The sequence below is a fragment of the Bos mutus genome, chromosome 22 (assembly GCF_027580195.1).
Source record: "Bos mutus isolate GX-2022 chromosome 22, NWIPB_WYAK_1.1, whole genome shotgun sequence".
NCBI lineage: Eukaryota > Metazoa > Chordata > Mammalia > Artiodactyla > Bovidae > Bos > Bos mutus.
In genome coordinates this window covers 44,347,176-44,369,828 of record NC_091638.1, presented here as the reverse complement: position 1 = coordinate 44,369,828, position 22,653 = coordinate 44,347,176, and the positions used below count along the sequence as shown (strand labels likewise).

General features: G+C 47.4%; 1 protein-coding gene across 4 annotated transcripts in view; it reads right to left on the bottom strand.

The window, feature by feature from the left end:
• Window positions 1-22,653, bottom strand: part of ARHGEF3 (Rho guanine nucleotide exchange factor 3) — a 312,998-nt gene that overhangs the window by 231,890 nt on the left and 58,455 nt on the right. The window contains exon 1 of one of the 4 annotated variants that reach the window (XM_070360299.1): window positions 18,949-19,299. The exons of the other annotated variants lie outside the window; for them this stretch is intronic. The gene's annotated coding sequence lies outside the window, so the exon portion shown is untranslated. Of the gene's footprint in view, window positions 1-18,948; window positions 19,300-22,653 lie in introns of those variants that run through there. 4 annotated transcript variants of the gene reach the window in all.

Genomic DNA, 22,653 nt, shown 5'->3' with positions numbered 1-22,653 from the left:
TGGCAGTCCTCTATTTCCCAGAGTTTTCTCAAACTCATGTCCATTGAGTTGGATTAGAAGGATTCTTGCTGTAGACTTTCATAGATTCTGAAACTCAAAGGGCCCATGGAGGTAAGGATAATATTTTGGATTAGTTTGGCTCTCAGAGCAGAATTGAAGGGGGAGGAGCCTGGCCTTCCACAGTGGAAAGAGATCCCTCAAGACTCCTCAGTGGTCCCACGGTGACCAGCTCACCTCCCAACCCCGACATACACCTGCAATCAGCAGCAGCAACATCAGTTCTCCTTCTCGATCCTGGAAACCCAGAATGTTAGGGGAAAGTATATTTCTTCTGGAGCGAAGGATGGTAATTTGTTCAATACTGGCCTCTGAATGCGTCCCAAGAAAAACAAGGAAATCTTCTGACACAAACACATAAATTTAAATTAAAATAGATGTGGAATCCTGAAAAGCACCACTGCTGCTCTGGTACCATCGCTGTGGGGAGGCTAGAACAGCACAGGCTGCAGCAGACGACGGTCCTCTGATGATATGATGTGTGCCGCTCCCAGGAGCCCCGGGTGGCCTCTACCCCCTTGGCTGGTCTCCGGGCGTGTTGCACTGACACACAGGGTGGGCAGCAAGAGCTCAGGGCCAGCGACTTTGTAAAGACAGACAAGAAGACCAGGTTTCAGAGAGGAGGAGTGATGACACAGGGGAGAACAGTTGCCTGCCTCCTGCCTCCTCCTCCCGCGTTCATCCCACAAACCCCTCCTGAGTGCTCCCAGGTTACCAGGCGCTGGGGAGACTGAACGCTGCAAACCTGGAAACTGCAAGCAAGTTGGGGAGAGGGGTGAAGAAACCGTAAGAAACAACCCAGTGAGTGACCAAGATATCCACAGATGTGGGTCAGCAAGTGGGAAGCAAAAGCAAAGGATGCAAAGTTACTTCTGGCTTCCCAGGGCTGCTCAGGACAACACTGGCTATTAAGCACTGTGTAGTTACACCGACCCTCGGGTTCCGCCAGACGCAACTTAGTAGCAGATTGCATTTGAGCACTGGAGTCTATGAGAGAGGCATGAATCACCAGCAGAGTGGATTAACTGTAAAAGAAACACACGCAAACTGGAGGCGTCCCTGCCACCCTGAGACTCAGCAGCAAGGCAGGAAGTGCAGGGCGTGGACCAGGCCTGGTCTTGGGAGATGGACAGATTTGGGACTAGTCCTGCTTCAACCTACAAAAGCTTCCCAGGGCCCTCAGAGTGAATCCTCCTTTGCTTAAATTAAGAGCCCTGCCGCCCTCAGTCAGCCCCCACTGGTCACAGCTCACCCTCTCCCCTCCCCATCTTATCCTCTCTGCTCCAAGCCTCACAGTGGGGATGCTGGGCCCTCACCTCCTACCAACCCCCACAAGCCTGGACTTTCCCTGACCCTGGTCTGGCCCTACACCCTGACCCTCCCTTCCACACCACCGTTTCTTAGACTTACTTATTCCACATCTGTTTCTCAGAATTGTATACTGTGAGCTGTGTGTGGGTGGAAACCATCCCATCCTCCTGAGGACCTGATCCTCAGCTCCTAGAGCAGCACCCGGGGCCTGGAGGGGCCAAGGTGAATAGATGGAAAAAAAGAGAAAGAGATCTTCCCTCCATTTCTCAGGAGCCTGAGCCTTGGTTTCCACACCAGTAAATGGGGATCAGACCCCATGCTACAGGGCGATGGCAGCGTGTTCTATCTTCCTGCTCTGCAGCCTTTCATTTTATTTCACTGCCTCATTTTAAAAAATACACTTTTACATACAAAGTCACTCTTTGACTTGCAGATGTGAGTTCTGACAAACATTCACAGGTGTATGCCCACCACCACATAGACACAGAGCTGCTCCATCACCCCCAGAGTCCTTCAGGCAGCCCCTTTGTGATCTAACCCTCCTCCCACCCCAGTTCCTGGCAATCATTGATCTGCCTTCTGTTCCGATAATTTTGCCTTTTCCGAAACATCAGTAAGTGGGCTCACACGGCACGTCACCTTTTACGCCTGGCTCCCTTCCCTCTGTGCAATGCGCCGAGAGTCACCTGCGGTGCTGCGTGCAGTGGCGGTTCCTTCCTTTTTATTGTCTTCTCCCCAAAGGAAATCTCTTCACTCAACCGAAAACAACAATGGACCTGCCGCCTGCTACATCCCTTGGCAACGTAGCCACCAATGTTCTAGAACCACCACAGCCTGGGAGGTAACAGTGAATTGGGAGCCCAAGATCACCCTTCCTGGCTGTGTCTGTAACCCAGATTCTGAGTTCTGTGCACATCCCCCCACAGCCTCTTTTTGGGGTCGCTCATCTGCAAAATGGCCAACAATACCCAAACTTCCTCAAGAGTGGAGTACCATCAGGGGGCAGGACTGGCTGTCAGGAGATGGCTGACAAGCTGGGGTGCTATTTCAGGGCAGCACTGGGGGTGTGGGGGCAGCTGGCTGCCCAACCTCTTGGGAAGAGTGAACAGGTGAGAAGGAAGTGGAGGCTGAAGAGAGGATGAACTCTCCTGAGAACACTGGGAGGAAAATGAAACAGAAAAAACAGGGTGGTGGCAGCTGTCACAGTATTAGTAACGATCACCACAGTGGCCCAGGAGCCACGAGTTCTTACACTTGGGCCAGGTGATGTTTACAGCCGTCCTCTCGTATAATCTGCACAAGGTGATGGGCAGGCTCCGGTAACATTTCATCTCACAGCTGAGGAGCCTGGGGCACAGGGAGCGTGCACAGTGTGCCGGCAGGGGGCGAGGCTGAGCTCGGACAGCAGTTCTCACCCTCCTAGCCTCGCCTTTGTCTCAACTAGAGCTGAGCTGAGCTGCTGGTGATGCAAAGGCTGGGCGGGAGCCAGGGAAGGAAGAGTGTGGCACAGGACGGAGGCAGGAGGGAGGGAGCCACTGGAAAGGGAACTGGAAGAGGAAGGGACCCCAGGGCATGCTTGTACCTACAGGCTGCTGCACCAGAGGCTTGTTTTGTTCTTTCAGCGGTAGGACCCGTGTGCCAAACCTGATTATACTCAAAACCCAAGACATAATAAACCTGGTAAAAGCAGAGTTGCTCTGCTTGAAGGGAAGGAGGAGGAGGAACTAGACCCACCAACCTCCCCGACCCCTACACCTCCATCCTGGTGGAACTCGGGACTCCTTAGGGCTCCACTCTCGGATGCATGCTCCCTGAGGGCTGGCTCTCTCTGCTTCCTCCCTTCCTTTCCTTCCTCTCTTTTTCTTTCAAATACGCAAACAACAGCACGTTCAAAACTAACATTAGCCAGAGCTGCACTGCAGTGTCTTGTGTCTGCACCGTATCGGGATCCAACTGGGACTCAACAAAAGAATAAGTCTGGACAGCACCTGTGCAGGGTCCAATCTGGATCCTCCCTCACCAGCGAAGTGACTCTCAGCAAGCGTCCAACCCTCACAAAGACTCAGAAGCCCCAGCAGTTCCACCACCTCTTGGGATTTTAAAAGAGTTGAACAAGTGGACATTTGTAAGAGCTCTTAGAACAGCACAGGTTAGAGTGTGATAAGGGTTACCTATTAATCACATGAATAGGATTAAAAGTGTGATGGGGAGGAAAAAATCCAGTGGAAGGAATTAAAATGTCCCCATGGAAAGCACAACGTTCTGCATGACCCAAAGCTGTTCCCTCCCAGGACTGGCCTGTGAATACTCTGGTTTTTGTAACCATCTCTATCATTTTTGTACCACTGGGAGGAAGGGCCTGGACCATGGGGGTGTGAAAGGCATGAGACTGGCAAGGCACGTTCATCTGGAGCCAAGTGTTTTTTAATTGGTGTTAAAGCAACATTCTGTGCCTGGAGAATCCCATGGACAGAGGAGCCTGGGCAGCTTCGGTCCATGGGGCTGCAGAGAGCCAGACACGACTGAAGAGACTAACACACACCCACTCTGCCCCATCTGCCCCATTTCTGTCTGAATCTGTGCTCTAAGAAGCTGGGAAAAAAACATCTTCCTCTTAAGAGGCTTCAAATACTCAGACAACAGCAGACAGATTTTAAAATAACAGGACAGATGTTGTAGCTCTAAAAGAGGAAAGTTCCCTCCGTGAGAATATAGAGTTGTATCAGAAAGGGTTGGAAGTGAATCGTTTCCAGGACTGACTTTTACATGAGCGAACAAGACTCCTGCCTCCACCAAGAGAAAAAAGTCAGCACAGTATGTGGGTGAAGAGTGCCCTCTGCTGGCCAGCAGTGAGAAAACCTCAGGGGTTGCGCCGGGATTGGGGCGGGTGAGGGTGGGCGGGGCGAGTCCTTTTCTCTTCTTTCCTTTCCTGTCTTTTTAATTAATCTGAACTGCAAACAAAAATGTTTCCTTTCCTAAAGGGAGAAAAACAGAGAGAAAGAACAAGGTCAAATAGAATTTCCTTCCACTCCTCACTTAACGTTTTCCTGCTTGGAGCACGTGAATGTCACCTAAAAATGGCCCCTGTGGAACTTGAGTCTTCAGGTGGTCCACAGCACCATCCAATTTCCATCCTAAGACCTGATCAGATTCCAAATTTCACAGACAGACACCCTGACTCAAAGCCGCCTGACTCCTCCCAGAACCTCTGGGCCGGTGGCGGGGGGGGGGCGGGGCGGCAGGTGGGTGGGGGAATCGGCTTGCAGGTAAGGAGATCCCAGTGGCATGGAGGACAGGTTGATTCTGGCTCAGACCCAAATGACTCTGGGTGGCCTGCTCTAGAATCCAGGAACTTTCGAAAAATACACCCTCCCACCTCAAGACTAGACCACAGCTCTCTGCCAGGCTGCTCCCGCAGCTGGGGCCCCCACCGCCTCAGTCTCCAGCTGGAGCACCATCCCCGCTCTCCCTCAAGCCTGACCCTGCGGGTGACTTCTCACCCTCTGGGTTTTGTGTTCACTCAGACAGAACGCCAGAGCCCACCCAGCGGAGCTTCACTGCCCCTTCATCATCACTCACAGCTGTTGCAAAGTCCCCACTGAGCTCCCTTCTCTGTAACAATAATAGGAATTGCCATTGACTGGAGGTCCACTAACTGCCAGAAACTTGACACATACCACTTTAAAAGAATCCTCCTAACCTCAAGAGAAGACCTCTTGAGCACCTCTGGGGGGCTTTTCTTTCTGAATGGAGGGCAAGAGCTATTTAACCCTTGAGGCTACTCAGCTTCTTGTGCAACAGCTAAGGAATGACTTGGTCCTGTCTGCCTTCCCCTCCCCAGCCGCCGTTATTCGATCTGAGTGCATCAGTCTCTATATGTAAACTGAGTGAATCAGAGGGAAGAGAGGCAGGATATGGAGAGATGAGGGAATACTGAGGGGGGCAGGGGGAGAAAAGTCTTCCAGACTGCATATAGGGGGAGTCTAAGGGGAGGAGGAGAGAGGTCCTAGGGTGCCTGCAAGGCCAGGTGAGCTGGGGACTGAAGGGAATGAGAAGAGAGAAGAGTTCCTAAGAAGGGCTGCTCTTTGGTATAAAATGGATCCCCTTTGAGTCTTCTTTGAGAGACGTGGTAAAGACGAGAACCAACAGACTTTGAACCTTTGGACATAGCAAAACCTGAGGTCTGGAGTGTTGGAAGCTTTGGTATCTGCCCAGGTTACACTCCAACGTTCCAGTGAGGAAACAGGCCGACAGAGGGTCACCACCTTGCTAAGGCCCACACAGCCCATAAGTGGCAGAGCCTAAATGCAAATCCAAGTGCATCCTCCTCCACTGCTCCTTCGGCGATGCTCAGGCCTCTGGGAGAAGGAAAAGACGACCACCTAACAGGCCAGGGGAGGGGCAGACATGAGACAGACCGTGGGGACTGAAAACCTCCACGACGAATCGCACACTGTCAGTGATGTCAGAAGGACCAGTTCCTTCCCTTCCCTCCTGTGTCCTAATCTCTGAGCTCGCCCTGGTTCTGAACGCCCACCCTCACTGCTGGATTCCTGTTGTCCTTTATTGCCCCAAACCCGATTTGGCAAGTGCCCTGCTACTGGCCTCCCCCAGGTCTGCACACGGTGTGCGTTCTGACCCCAAATTCCTCCAGTGGGGTGGTGGAGGCACAATTTCTCACAGACATTGTTTCTCTCTCCCGGATTAAACACCCGGCCCTGTGTCTGCCAGGGCTTCCCTGGTGGCTCAGATGGTAAAGCGTCTGCCTGCAATATGGGAGACCCAGGTTCGATCCCTGGGTTGGGAAGATCCCCTGGAGAAGGAAATGGCAACCCACTCTAGCACCCTTGCCTGGAAAATCCAATGGACAACAGGAACCTGTAGGCTACAGTCCATGGGGTCGCAAAGAGTCGGACACAACTGAGTGACTTCACTTTCACTTTCCTGCACCTGCCTGAGGAAGTGATCTTCTTCCCATGCGTTCATTGATTCACCAAATAGCCACTTGTTTCTACCTTACACCAGGCACTGTGCTAGCCACTCAGGACATAATGCTACTTAAAAAAAAAGTTCCAAACTAGGAAATAAAGCACGCCTCTTTAACATCATCTACAGTCAGCACCTGCCTACAGGGTAGGTGATTTCTGACTTACGATTTGCTTTTGATTAGGTCCCAGACTCTGTAAATTTATGATGTGAACTTGTAAAAGACTGGTAAGTTGTAAAAGTAATTTCTGCCAAGTATTAAAGATAATTCCAAAGGTTCACTTCAGTTCAGTTCAGTCGCTCAGTCGTGTCTGACTCTTTGGGACCCCATGAACTGCAGCACACCAGGCCTCATTGTCCATCACCAACTCCCAGAGTTCACTCAAACTCATGTCCATCGAGTCGGTGATGCCATCCAGCCATCTCATCCTCTGTTGTCCCCTTTTCCTCCTGCCCCCAATCCCTCCCAGCATCAGGGTCTTTTCCAATGAATCAACTCTTCGCATGAGGTGGCCAAAGTATCGGAGTTTCAGCCTCAGCATCAGTCCTTCCAATGAACACCCAGGACTGAGCTCCTTTAGGATAGACTGGTTGGATCTCCTTGCAGTCCAAGGGACTCTCAAGAGTCTTCTCCAACACCACAGTTCAAAAGCATCAATTCTTTGGTGCTCAGCTTTCTTCACAATCCAACTCTCACATCCATACATGACCACTGGAAAAACCATAGCCTTGACTAGACGGACCTTTGTTGGCAAAGTAATATCTCTGTTTTTCAATATGCTATCTAGGTTGGTCATAACTTTCCTTCCAAGGAGTAAGCGTCTTTTCATTTCATGGCTGCAGTCACCATCTGCAGTGATTTTGGAGCCCAAAAAAATAAAGTCTGACACTGTTTCCACTGTTTCCCCATCTATTTCCCATGAAATGATGGGACCAGATGCCATGATCTTGGTTTTCTGAATGTTGAGCTTTAAGCCAACTTTTTCACTCTCCTCTTCCACTTTCATCAAGAGGCTTTTGAGTTCCTCTTCACTTTCTGCCATAAGGGTGGTGTCATCTGCATTTCTGAGGTTATGGATATTTCTCCCGGCAATCTTGATTCCAGCTTGTGTTTCTTCCAGCCCAGCGTTTCTCATGATGTACTCTGCATAGAAGTTAAATAAGCAGGGTGACAATATACAGCCTTGACGTTCTCCTTTTCCTATTTGGAACCAGTCTGTTGTTCCATGTCTAGTTCTAACTGTTGCTTCCTGACCTGCATACAGGTTTCTCAAGAGGCAGGTCAGGTGGTCTGGTATTCCCATCTCTTTCAGAATGTTCCACAGTTTATTATGATCCACACAAAGGCTTTGGCATAGTCAATAAAGCAGAAATAGATGTTTTTCCATGATCCAGCGGATGTTGGCATTTGATCTCTGGTTCCTCTGCCTTTTCTAAAACCAGCTTAAACATCAGGAAGTTCGCGGTTCACGTATTGTTGAAGCCTGGCTTGGGGAATTTTGAGCATTACTTTGCCAGCGTGTGAGATGAGTACAATTGTGTGGTAGTTTGAGCATTCTTTGGCATTGCCTTTCTTTAGGACTGGAATGAAAATGGACCTTTTCCCGTCCTGTGGCCACTGCTGAGTTTTCCACATTTGCTGGCATATTGAGTGCAGCACTTTCACAGCATCATCTTTCAGGATTTGGAATAGCTCAACTGGAATTCCATCACCTCCACTAGCTTTGTTTGTAGTGATGCTTTCTAAGGCCCACTTGACTTCACATTCCAGGATGTCTGGCTCTTGGTGAATGATCATACCATCGTGATTATCTTGGTTGTGAAGCTCTTTTTACAGTGTTATTTTTTCTGTAGAACCTTAACAAGTTTTATACCTAAATTTGCAGTCTTATCCCAACATTCTTTTCTTCACAATTTTCTATGAATATATGTATATATTTGTACACATATATACACACACAAATGAGAGTACATGTATGTGTACATATACATACTATATATACTTACATGCACACACACACACATGCATATATATCACATATATCTTCCTGGATACCTCCTAGATCCAGCTTTCTCTTCCTTATCCTTCTAGTTTTCTCATAAGTGAGTTAAACAGATATTTTACCCAGACTAAGTATATATTTATACAAGTGTTAAAGAAGGTTTTCAGAGAAAAGCAACCTTTGTGTGAGATCTGAAGAATAACAGGAGGAAAAGCATCCCAGGCAAACCGGGCAGCGTGTGTACAGGCCCAGTGGCAGGGAGGACAGCACACTAGAGACCTGGGAAGACGGTCGTGTGACCTCCACGATCTGCCACCGATCCTCTCAACCAACACCTGCTGTATCAACATCATGACGGGACTGTTGAGTCCCTCCTGTCTGTCCCAGCCACACGCAATGGCTGTGAACACAGAACTGGCCCCACTGGGTGGGAGATGAACTGTGTTCCCTGGATCAACTGACTGTAACTCCATGCCACCCTTCTCAAATGACTGGGGAGAAGCCAGGTACAGGACAGCTGGCGAGGTCCCAGTTCTCGGGGGAGAGGACTCCTGTGCACTGGACTACACCCTCGGATGCCAGCCTCAGTATGTGGCACAGAGGAAAACAGAGATCCCAGACATCAACAGCTCTACACCAGGCCCTCTGTCAACCCCATGCTCTGTGGTGGGTCCAGCTCCACAGGCTGCTCGTTCACCAAGCCAGCATGGCACAAACCCCTGCTCAAGGGGGCTTGCTAAAACCTACAACAGGATGATCCTTTCTGCACATTTCCACTAAAACATCAGTCTACACTCAAGTCGTTCATCCGCCTCCTGAGAACAGGGGTTCTCTCTGTCACAGCTTAATCAGCACCAGCCCTGGGGGCAGAAGACTCTGGCCAGAGGCCAGTAACTATGTGACTTTGGACAAGTTGCTTAACCTGCCTGAGCCTCGGTGTTCTCCTCTGGAAGGGGAAATACTCATGTGTCATTAGAAGACTCAGTGTTCGTGGACACAAACACAATATAAATGGGTCTTATTTTCATAGTTGTTATAATTATCTGATGCTATTTTTAAAATATAACGAGGGTTTGTTAAGTACATAATACAACTCTATGTGGAACTTGAGCAAAATTTCCACATAAAAATGGAAAGCCCCAAACAACAAACTAATAGAAACATGGGCAGAAAGCAAGCTCTCATCTCAAAAGGCTGACAGGTGTGTTTCTGGAGTGACGTTGCATCAGGCGTAGAGCCGGGCACTCTCTTGCTTCTACTCAGGTGTTAAAATGATAAAGTACAGAGAACGCAGGTCCATTTGTCAACATGTTCAGGTTTTTCAAAAGAGACCACTAGGCGGAGAATATGAAAATTCTTCTAAAATTGTTTGCCAGAAAGGGAATAGAACTTTGACAGTCCCGTTCATTTCACATTTCTGAATATGAAAGAGTTCGTATTTTTCCATGATTGTGTGCCTCAAGATATAAGATACTAGTCTCAAGATACTAGCACTCATCTGGACAGGTCATCTTTTAAATAATTTTTTCTCATTAGACCTATAATAATTAGTACATATGAAGTACTTCCCACATTCCCCTGAATCCAGGATAACAGAAGAAAACAATATATGTACCAGGAATTATGGCTAGCGCACAAAGCATCTATTCTCAGCCTCGGGTTCGTCACACCTCAGGATATTTCTGTATCGAAGGGTAATGTGAAATGCTTAAAATTAAAAACAAACTCTCCCAGACATTTAAAATTTATATGTTTAGGAGATGAATGAACAGCCCTCATAAGATCAAAGAGTGAGGATCTTTGTGGCACTAGCACATAGGAGGTATTTCTTGAATCAATAACTTCTAAAGTAGTTGGAATTGAAAAGAGGTGTTCAACAGGCTGCCACTAGGGGGAAAAAGAGAGTAAAATTTCTTAACTGCACAAGACCCCTGGAGAAGGCAATGGCACCCCACTCCAGTACTCTTGCCAGGAAAATCCCATGGATGGAGGAGCCTGGTAGGCTGCAGTCCATGGGGTTGCAAAGAGTCAGACACGACCGAGCGACTTCACTTTCACTTTTCACTTTCATGCACTGGAGAAGGAAATGGCAACCCTCTCCAGTGTTCTTGCCTGGAGAATCCCAGGAGCCAGGGAGCCTGGTGGGCTGCCGTCCATGGGGTTGCATAGAGTCAGACACAACTGAAGCAACTTAGCAGCAGCAGCAGCACAAGACCCCACCCCACCCCCCAACTTAAAAAAAGAACAAAAACCTGGTCTCAATATGAAACTCCAACAGAGAGAAACTTAAAAAAAATAGAAGTTGAAGCTAAAATTGGACAATTAAAGGTTTTCTGGTAAAACTTGGAGGAAAATTTCAGGGCTAATGTAACAGCACTAAGGACTCCTTCAGTCCAGGCCCTGAGGATTCTGTTTAAAATGTAAATAGGTTATCAGGACCGGGTAACATATTAATACCCACCAGTCATTAAGTCCCACACGTGATACATGGTAATGCCTCAACTGAACTAGCAAAAGGCCAGGCCCTGGGGGATGGGGTGCCGGCTGGGTGAGTTTCAGTGTAGAAGAAAAGAGGAAGACAGGAGCTGGTACCCACTAGGTACAGGCCCACAAGAGCTCTTTAGTCCCATCATTGTCCATATCCCTATCAAATAGATCTAGAAACTGGGCTTCCCAAGTTAAAGAAGAGACTCAATGAATAGCATCATCATTCCCCCTATATCCACGTTGTACCCCATCAGGAGTCTTCAGAGATCCCCTCTATCTCCCTCATTTCTGCATTTATTTTGTTCAGACCCTTTCCTCCCCAATCCCCTGTCTCAGCTCCCCCTGCACACTGCAACCAGCAAGAAGCTGTTGAATCTCAAATCCAGTCATTTCCTCCTCACCCCTGCATCCCATTTCAAATCTCTGAAAGGTTCCATATCTCTCATAAAATACAGCCCAATATATTTAAAAAAAAAAAAAAAAGTACAATTTAGTAGACCTTCTAACCACTACACCCGTCCTCACCCCACCTACTTGGACCTGTTTTCCTGGGAACCCCACTCCAGCCTCCCCCACCAGGCCTCCAGCCCTGGAAAAGGGACCCCTCCCTCAAGACACCATCCAGGGTATGACGCTTGGTTCTCTCTGAGCAGCTGAGTCAGGCAAGTGGCACCCTTTCTAAGGAGACTTCCTGACAGATCTTCCCCACGGACCTCCGTCAAGACAGACCACTCCTCTCGATTCCCCCATGTGCCTACCTGTCCATGTACCCTATTACAAGTCCCTTCAGGGCACGATCCATCTGTGGTCACTTCTGCCCAGTCCATGGCCTGAAAGAGAACTGGCCTGAGGGTACTGACCTATTGGAAAGGAGCTGCTACCAACAGAAAGAGCAGCTCACGAGTGAGCGGGAGGTGCTAAAAATGAAACTCTTCCCCTGACAGCTCAGTGGCGGGCTTGTCTGAGCAAGAAAGACGAGGGGAGAGTGGGGTCTGGAAGCCTCTCCATAAACAGGGTTGACTCCACACAGTGCCTCCCTCGGGGCAAGCTGTCACAGGAACTCAGAGGAGCTGTTTGTAGGGGCTTTTTCCACATCCACATGTGCTTTTGTCCTGCTCAACAGAGAGGGACACTCTGGGAGTCCAACGAGAGACCCCAGCAGGAGACAGGGGTGGAGTAAACGATCCCAGCACTCCCCCTGCACCCCTGCCCCACCACCCTGTCATTCCCCCTGTAATTACCAGGAAACTCAAATGGTTTTCCATTATCCCTCCTCCAGCGGCCCCATGTTCCAACTTAGAATTCCTGGAGATGCTTCAGCAGGAACCTCTAAAAAAATCATTTTGCAAAAAGCCACACTCCTTACAAGCTTGTATACAGTTGTAAGCAATGTTGCAAGCAGGCTCTTCTGTTTCCTCATTTGCAAAATGAGGTAGGTGAGATTTAATTACCTTTGATGCCCTTAGTCTATGATGTACAGTTTTGTTTTTAAGGTTCTCAAGTTATTTATGCAAACACCAAATTGATCTCATCACAGACTGCTGCTCACTTTCCAGTACCAAATTTTCACTGTCAGCCTGCACATAAACAGTTGAAAAACAACCACCCCTTTATTCAACCCACAGAACCATACAAAAGAAAAAGATGCCAAATGCTCTGTGCACAGAGAAACCCCAAACCTGTGAGATCAAACAGGAGGGGGCCCTCCGCTCAATCCCTTGCCAAGGCCATTCCTTGGTTACAGATACTTGCTTAATATTTACACATCTCAATGTTCATTAAATGTGACCAAATAGGTGACCTGGCTCCTTCTCTTTCCGGCCACCCTGTCTTTTCTAATTTCTCTCCCTGCAGCCAAGAGCAACACTGGCTTGACCCGGGGCACTTCCTGGCTTGAGCTGCTGCAGGGCTCCCTGGAGCAAAGACCATGGCCAGGGCCCTGAGGGGGCCATGAGCCCCTTCGGGGTCTCAGCCATCCACTGAGGTAGCCACAGCCAAGCCCCCAGGCCAAGCCCTGTAGCCCGGGGACCTCATAGACCATTCCTCAAGCCATCTTGGCCAAACTCCAGTGGAAAGCCGGCAGCCAGCCATTTCAGTTTTCATGACTTGGCTTTTAACTCACATTGTTTCAAGGAATGGCCAGTTCAAATCTGGCCTGCCTTCATCCTCTCTTCCCATTGTGGAACTGGTCGTTTCGGGATCCAGAGGAAGCCACGTCCACGTGTGTACACCCATGGGCACACACAGAGTCCCATCCTCAGCAGATACCGTGAAACAGATCCCTGTACCCATTTAAGCACCTTGTTCTGGGGCCTCCATATGGTGAGAACCTCACTGAATTCTATTACTAGGAAATCATCAGGTCTGACCTTTTTTTTTTTTTTTTTTTAACATTTTTTATTTTTTATTTTTAATTAATTTATTTTAATTGGAGGCTAATTACTGTACAATGTTGTAGTGGTTTTTGCCATACGTTGACAGGAATCAGTCATGGGTGTACATGTGTTCCCCATCCTGAACCCCCCTCCCAACTCCCTCCCCATCCCATCCCTCAGGGTCATCCCAGGGCAACAGCCCTGAGCACCCTGTCTCATGCATTGAACCTGGACTGGCGATCTGTTTCACATATGATAATATACATGTTTCAATGCTGTTCTCTCAAATCATCCCACACTCGCCTTCTCCCAGAGTCCAAAAGACTGTTCTTTACATCTGTGTCTCTTTTGCTGTCTCGCATACTGACTTCTTAATTATTTACAACTGGAGTTTGCATTAGCTCAGCCAATATATTAAATGCAACAAGGATTTCAAAGTTTTTTTTTTTTAATTAAAAGTCTTTTAATCAAAAACATTTAACTTATTCTTACCTACTCATCAAGTCAATTACTTTGAGAAATACCACTAAAAAAACATATGGTCCAATTCAAAACACAACCTGTATTATAAGCTGTTTGTAAGGAGTAAGTGAAAAAAAATCCCACCAAATCTTTAGTGCAGTGGCTGGCCCACAGAAAAGGTTCAAAAATCATTAGCTAATATGATTATGAATGTTATAATTACTCGTCTACAAAGAGCTTCCTACCTAACTTTACAAATTACTCTCAGTACATCACATACACACTTACAATGACCAGTTAGAGGCAGATTTACAATAAAGCAAGGATCCTTTTTTTACTAAAAAGTATCCCCTCAAATTATATACGCAGCAGGCCCCACAAAACCTGGATCCTTCCCTGATGACAAGTAACAAGCGATGCTCACATTCACCTCCCCCATTCCATTCCTCCACTTTCTCCCTTCTGAACATGACACTGATCAGTCCACTTGTATTTTCCCCTTACTATGTAACTATAAACAACAGTGTTTCTATACGTAAGCTTTATAAGTGGAATCGTATCACGTTATACTTAATCTCTTGTTCTTTTCTATTGATATTTTATATTTTTAAGATTGATTCATATTGATATATGCAGGTTGTAACTAGAGTCCTTGATTGTATGGATATAATAGGCATTTGTGCATTGTCCTGCTGATGGATATCTTGGGTCTTTACCATTTTCTTCTGTTACAAACACAATGGTAGTAAGTATGCAGCCATTCCTGTTCAGATCTCCTTGGGGACCAGCATCAGCCAGAGTTTCTCTAGGGAATCATGGCAGACACTGATGCATCCTTTGTCCTTACTAACAGAACTCAGTGTGTTCTAGGTTGTAATTAAACATCATCACCTTCCCAGACCTCCCTGTAGCTACAGGAAGACACATACCTCAGTTCTGGCCAAAGATAAAAATCTACTGAAGATTCCAAAAAGATTTTGCTTCCCTTGATATAGTGACGGCCCTCCTTCCTCCCCTGCTAGAACGCAGATCTGAGGGCAGGAGACGGGCAGCCATGGTGTGAACATCAGGACAAAACCTCGCCAAGGGCGTGGCAAAGTGAAAAAAAAAAAAAAACAAACTTGACTTGTAGAGAACTGTTTATTCAGCTGCTACATTAATCTCTTCCTAACCTTTACCACTACTTTACTTAGGTATCATTCTATAAAGAAATGGATACATTTCCCCCCAAAATGGTGAGTTAGCCTTGTTGTCTTTTATCATAAAACTTAAAGTGAGATTCTTAAATTACAAATGTATATAAAGACAAAACTTTTTGTTCTTAAATGTCAGTAGTCAGAATAAGCAAATAAGGAAATGGAACGCTTATCTAAACTCTTCCAGTGCTTACTAAGAATGAGACGGTGACAGCGTTAATAGGTAATACCCAAAATGCACTTACCACATGCCACGCACTGTTCTAAGAACTTCGCATGTATTCAATCAAGTCTCAGAAGAAGGAAACTATTATCATTATTCCCACATTAGATTAGGAGCCTCCATAGTGAGACATTAAGTAACACCAACATCACAACAGCATTTCAGGGCATGTGTTGGTGTGGCAGGCTAAACAACAACCCCTCAAAGACACCCACCTGATTCCCGCGAATATATTACTTTATGTGGCAAAAGGGACTTTGCAGGTGGGATTAAGTAAAGGATCCTGCGACGGGGAGATGATACTGTATTAGCTGGTTGGGCCCAATCACCTTTCAGATGACCAAAAGGGGCCCTATAAGAGGAAGATGGAGGGTCAAAGCAGTAGTAGGAGATGCGATGATGGGAACAGAGAGTGGAGGGAAGCAAGGGAGCTGCAGGCCAAGGAATGCAGGCAGCCTGTAGAAGCTGGAAAAGGCAAGGAAACAGATTCTCCCCGAGAACTTTCAGAAAGCGCCCAGGCCCATCGACACCTTGACCTTGGCTCAGCGAGACTGATCTTAGATGTAAGATTTTTAGGATTGTAAAATAATGTCTGTTGTTTAAACTATTAAGTTTGCAATAATGTTACAGCAGCCCTGGGAAATGAATAGTCGATAACTCTGACCCCCAACCCCACCCTCCTGAGTCCTTGTCCTCCAGGAGCTCGCCCATCTGGAAAGGTAAGCCACCACCTGCTCCTAACCCCAGATGCCACAGGGGCCAAGGAACCCCACAATGAAGTACTGGGGGGGTTCCCAGGGGAAAGTGTCTGGTCCATACGCATGGGCCCCTGGCCATCCCAGAAGAATGCCTTTGTCATGCACAACTGCCTACAAAGTCCAGGGAGATCATGAGAGTCTGGAGTCACTTGCTAACGGTTTTTTTCAGGGAATTCATCTTCTAATGAACCCGCCCTGATAATGTTTCCACATTTGTGTGAGACAAAACTTGGCAAGGGAAAGGGTAACACCCTCACAGAGCTTCCTTCCTGGAACCCTCTGGTGGCCTGTCTGGATTTACCAGTCCGGCCTTCCTGCCCTTCCCTCCAGTTGGGCCCCCTGCACCTCCAGACTAGTAGTGCTTGACATTTCCTTTCTCCCCAGCCAAAGTCAGGCCCATAAACAGATTGTTCTCAGGTAAGAGACGCAGAGTCATCTTCAATCCCCAGCTCCCCTTTCAAGGAAACGCCTCCCACATGCACTCGTCTCCACAAGCGTCACAGTCTTCCCCAGTCAGACCAACAAACTGAGATTTGTCGTGTACCTAAATAACAGCAGCATCCAAGCAATCCTTAAAATAAATGGGGGTGCAAAAAGGAACAGACTCCTCTCTTTATATGATGTTCTTTTAAAAGAAGTCCAACCCTTCCTAAAATGCAGAATGTACAAGGCCAAAGTTGTAAGCTACACTATTGGGCAAAATGATTCAGCTTCTGTTGATCTTAATACATGAAACACACAGAATTTGGGAGATGGGAATATCCAGGAATAATTATAGAGAAACGGTATGAGTATTTGTTGTTGTTATTTGGTCTGTGGCTCAGCGGTAAAGAATGTGCCTGCGATACAGAAGATACATGAGACACAGGTTCGATCCCTGGGTCAGGAAGATCCCCTGGAGGAGAGTATGGCAACCCGTTCTAGTATTCTTGCCTGGAGAATCCCATGGACAGAGGAGCCTGGCGGGGCTACCGTCCATGGGGTTACAAAGAGTTGGACCCGACTGAAGCACGCACAGTCACTCAGTCTTTTTGTGACCCCATGGACTATAGCCCTGCCAGGCTTCCCTGTCCATGGGATTCTCCAGGCAAAAGTACTGGAGTGGGTTGTCATTTCCTTCTCCAGGGGATCGTCTTGACCCAGGGATCAAACTCACATCTTCCGCGTTGTCAGGTGGGTTCTTTACTGCTGAACCAGCAGGGAAGCCCAAGGTGAGTATTTATTGAATACTTAATCCTGATTATCGTATCAACCCTACATCAGAGGTACTACTATTAACTCTACTTGATAGATGAGCAAATTGAGGCACAGAGGGTCTAGTAACTTGCCCACAACCACAGCCAGTAAGCAGCAGAGCAGAACAAGAGCCCCAGGAGGCAAACGCTAACTTCAACAGGAAGTGTTTGCCGTAACCCACCTGTCACCTGAGTGTCACCTGTCCCCACCCTCACACAAGTAGTTAAATGGGATTACAAGGCTAGAGGAGAGTTACCAAGGTCCGTACACTGCACAGCAGGGAAACCCCAACATGGATCACAGAGTCCCAGAGAAGTCCTGTAATCAGGACCTGCCTTCCAACTGCTGGACAGCCTGTTCCTCCCGTCCCAGCAGCTCTGTACCCAGATTGTATTCGACCCTGTAGAGAAGCTGAGGGTGAAGATCTGAAGCTGCAAACCAGGTCCTTCAAGGAGCGAAGGCACCACCTCTGTGAGGCTCTGTTCTCTAATACATAAAAGGTGAAGAGTAATGTTTACAGCACCCAGCACAAGGCCCACTCAACTTGACATGTAAACAGAAGACTGTGGGCCCTGGAATAAAAATAACCCCTCAGATTTACTTACCAAAAATTATCCAGTGTACCAAGATATCATCTCATTTGGGATTAATTTCTTGGTAGGACACGAGAAAAGAATAGAAAGCCCAGAGATAAATCCACGCACATATGGACACCTTATCTTTGACAAAGGAGGCAAGAATATACAATGGATTAAAGACAATCTCTTTAACAAGTGGTGCTGGGAAATCTGGTCAACCACTTGTAAAAGAATGAAACTGGACCACTTTCTAACACCATACACAAAAATAAACTCAAAATGGATTAAAGATCTCAACGTAAGACCAGAAACTATAAAACTCCTAGAGGAGAACATAGGCAAAACACTCTCTGACATACATCACAGCAGGATCCTCTATGACCCACCTCCCAGAATATTGGAAATAAAAGCAAAAATAAACAAATGGGACCTAATTAAACTTAAAAGCTTCTGCACATCAAAGGAAACTATTAGCAAGGTGAAAAGACAGCCTTCAGAATGGGAGAAAATAATAGCAAATGAAGCAACGGACAAACAACTAATCTCAAAAATATACAAGCAACTCCTCCAGCTCAACTCCAGAAAAATAAATGACCCAATCAAAAAATGGGCCAAAGATCTAAATAGACATTTCTCCAAAGAAGACATACAGATGGCTAACAAACACATGAAAAAGATGCTCAACATCACTCATTATCAGAGAAATGCAAATCAAAACCACTATGAGATACCATTTCACACCAGTCAGAATGGCTGCAATCCAAAAGTCTACAAATAATAAATGCTGGAGAGGGTGTGGAGAAAGGGAACCCTCTTACACTGTTGGTGGGAATGCAAACTAGTACAGCCACTATGGAGAACAGTGTGGAGATTCCTTAAAAAACTGGAAATAGAACTGCCGTATGATCCAGCAATCCCACTGCTGGGCATACACACTGAGGAAACCAGAAGGGAAGAGACACGTGTACCCCAATGCTCATCGCAGCACTGTTTATAATAGCCAGGACATGGAAGCAACCTAGATGTCCATCAGCAGATGAATGGATAAGAAAGCTGTGGTACATATACACAATGGAGTATTACTCAGCCATTAAAAAGAATACATTTGAATCAGTTCTAATGAGGTGGATGAAACTGGAGCCTATTATACAGAGTGAAGTAAGCCAGAAGGACAAACACCAATACAGTATACTAACACATATATATGGAATTTAGAAAAAAAAAACCACACACATTTATTTGCTGATAGTTCCAGAGGTCAGAAATCCAAGATCACCTTTTCTGGGATAAAGTCAGGCATCAGCAGAGCAGTGTTTCTTCTGGAGGAGCCAGGAAGGAATCCATTTCTTTGCCTCCTCCAGCTTCTGGAAGACACCTGCACTCCTGGGCTTATGGTCCCTTCTTGCATCTTCAAAACCTCCTGACTCTTCTTCCCTGTCCTCCATGTTGAGGATGCTTGTGACTACCTTGGGCCCACCTCGATGATTCAGGATGAATATGCAGATCCTTCACATCTCTCAAGTCCCTTTTGCCACGTAACCCCCCAGTTCCAGGGATCAGGACGTGGACATCATCAGGTGTCCCCTAGTTTGCCTGTTGCACTCTCCAACTAGTTCATAAATTCTGTGTCAGCAGGGACCTTTCATCATTGCCAAGTACAGTATCCGGCCCATTGTTGGAGACAGAGAGAGAGAGAGAGTGTGTGTGAATGAATAAAAAAAAAAAAAAGAAACACGGGTCAGGAGAGATGGATGCACAACATACAGCCCTCAAACCAATAAATAACTCACCTGGAATACTGTGCATGCATGAGGGCCCATCACCCCAGTGACTGTAAATAAAGTCATCCCCAGCACCTGGTGCACAGTTGGTGCTTAATAAATGTCGAATGAACCATGAATGCACAGGAACCATTTTTAAAAGGATCTGCCACTTTCCCAGCTTCCTTGAGCCACACAGAGCACGTGTATATATAGAAACCACACCAGCCGCACATTCAAGTAACGTGAGAGCAAATCATGAAGAAGCCAGCTATGTCCACCTGCCAGGGGAGCTCCCAGCTGTTGGTGTCAAGGACCGGCATGAAGTGACATGGAACCTCCACACTGATGAGACAGATTGTAGTTGTTTTTAAACAAACCATCACAGTGGCTCGGGGCTTCCCTCGAAGAAACCCCACACCTTCGGCCAAGAAACAAGGAGCTCGGTAGGCAGAGCTGCAGCCTCCAGGCTCCACTGTCACAGACATCTTCCAGGCCATCTGCAAACAGCTCTCAGGAGCCCACAGCCTAACAGGCGGCATCCGGAGATGATCAGATTTCTATCAGTACCGACACATGGCACTTCTCTCTGGCGCCCATTCAAGATGCCACTCCTCCCCTCAAGGGCTGCTAATACTTCCTGAACAATCAAGCCTTTAAGGATATGGCCCTGTATCAGTGGTACACACCACCTCGCCAGTGTTCTGCCTGCCACTGACAAACCCCCCGACATGGTCTCGATTTCCCTGTGCCCCCTTCCTCTCAAAGATGGGCCCACACACCCATCTCCATTCCAGGCAATTAAGCAACACTGCCCCCAGACTCTCAACACCACAACAATCTTCCTCCTGACCTTCAGAGAACAACCCTCCCTGGGTGATTTTTCCTTCAGCTTTATGGCATCAACTTGTTTCAGACTCTACGTTCAAAACCACTGGCCTAACATCCTGGTGATTCCATGTATACTAAGAAGTCAGGATGTGATTCCTGCTGTGGAGGGAACACAGGGAATGCTGGCACCAGTCATGCTGTGTTTCTTGATCTGGGTGCTGCTGACTGCAAAGGCATGTTCAGTACATGAGAGCCACATGGGTTATCTGTAGCCTTCTCTGCATGTACCGGATTCATCTATAGAAGGTTCACAAATAAAACTGCTGATTTACATGAATTCTCAGTGTGTTCTAGAACTTTAGGGGCTGGAGCTGGGGGTCAATTACACCATATTTCATCCTCATAAGTCACAGGGTTTCTCAACAGCCTGAAAAACCAGTTGTTCCTGTGGTTGAGACGCACAGACCACACTGGGTTCAGAAACTTCCAAAAGCCCAGAAGGAAAGGCAGCCACAGACATGCTGCCATGGCACGTGGCTCCTGCGGCTGCTGAGCCAGAACCGATTTTGTCTGCTCCATGATGGGGCTTGCACAGTGACCACTTGGCCTTCTAGAAGAAAACAGCCAGCCAGCATGGTTTTCTGCAGAACGTCCTATTTGTAAAATCATGGGTGCTCACAGGGGATGGATGCTCTGACTGTAACACGCATTGTTTTCTGAGAACAGAGGCCAGGCCGGCAGCGCCTGCCCCAACCCTTCACAATCACCTCCCCCTCTCAGCCTCTTCCGAGCTGGCCAGGGATGGGTGTGTTCCGGGAACTCACTGCTCATGAGTCACCCTCCCAGGGCCCGACGGCTGCTCCTGGATCCTGATCAATTTCCTTCAAGAGACTGGCTTGGGTGTTTGGGGTTCACACTGCAATAACTTGCAAAAATAAAATGTCTTTTCCATGAGCAGACTGAGCAGCACATGAATGAATACATGAGCCTCAAGACTTCCCCTCCCCTCCTGTGTAACAGGAAACACTCGTTTCTGAGTCCCTTGGTCAGCAGTCATTTGGTCACTTAGCATTTAGCAACGGTGAATTTCTCATCACTTTATTCCAGCAGGGCTGCTCTGCTGGGCAGCTGGGGTGGGACGCCACGGTCCAGGGGCAGCCTGGTCTTTGCTGGCCAGAGGACAAGGCAAAACTGGCCTGAGACCTGGGGGCTTATCCTAGCCTAGCTTTGTGCAGGCTGAGATCTCCAAAATATTTTACACTGCATAGATTCTTGGGCAGAAAAGTCTCTGTTGAGCTATACTGGATGTACTTTCCGAGAACAGATCAAACTTCAGTAAAATTAAACCTGTGCACTTTGCAGGATGATGAACCTGAGGAGGCCGCCCTGCCAAGAACAGCCCATTCTGGGAATGCATGAGTGCCAAGCGAGCCGGGGAGAGGGTTCATGCTTCCTAGGGCGCCTTCTCCCTGAGGTTCCTCCGCTAGCTCCTCAGTTGAGCCTGGATGATGCTGACACCTGTGTTAAAACTTCACTCGATGGCCCTCTTGGAAGCCAACCAGAAACAGACTCCAGACAGCACTGGGAGAAAAAGGCCTGTGATGGGGACCCCAGAGATCTGGATTCAAATCCAGCTCTGGGACCATGGACGAGTCACTTCTCTCTGGACGTGGGCTTCCTCCTCTATAAACCCCTCAAAGACATCAGCACAGCATCTCTCAAGTCCCCTGAGTGCTGGTGGCTTTTCAATTCCAGCCCACCAGACTTGTTTAATTTTTTTTTTCTAATTAATTGCCAGCGTTTCAAAATCTGGAGGGCTCTTGAGACTTTAGAGATTTTACTTTAAAATCCCAAATTCTGGATTCTCTTGGGATATCAGCAGACCTGGCCACAGTGGACCCACATTACCCATAGGAGGCAGAAACTAGGAAACAGAAAGAGTTCCCAGAAAAGGGAATGAACCACCCCAAGCTGATGCCCTGTGAGCATCTAAGTTGAGGACTCCAGTTCATAAGTCTGCCTTATTTTGTTCCTTTAACATATTGCTCAACTTTTTCATTTTTCACTTCAACTGGAACACTCATGAATAAGCTTTGTAGTCAAAATACTTCACAAGAACCAGTACAAACAATCTATTACATGGGGCTCCATAAAGCAGGGGACATATATCCCAGCCTGCCAGCAATTCTAACACTGTCGGTCCAGGGACCCAGGGCGGTTTAAAAGTCCTCTCTGACTCTCTGACCTCCATGGGCTGTCTCCTCAACCCTCTGCCCCTCAGCCAGGGACATATGTTTGGGAGCCAGGACAGTGAAGTCAGAGGTGGGCGGGTTTCTGAGAAGGTCGGGGCCACATCTGCATTTTGTCATCCTTCTGGACAGACCAGCATC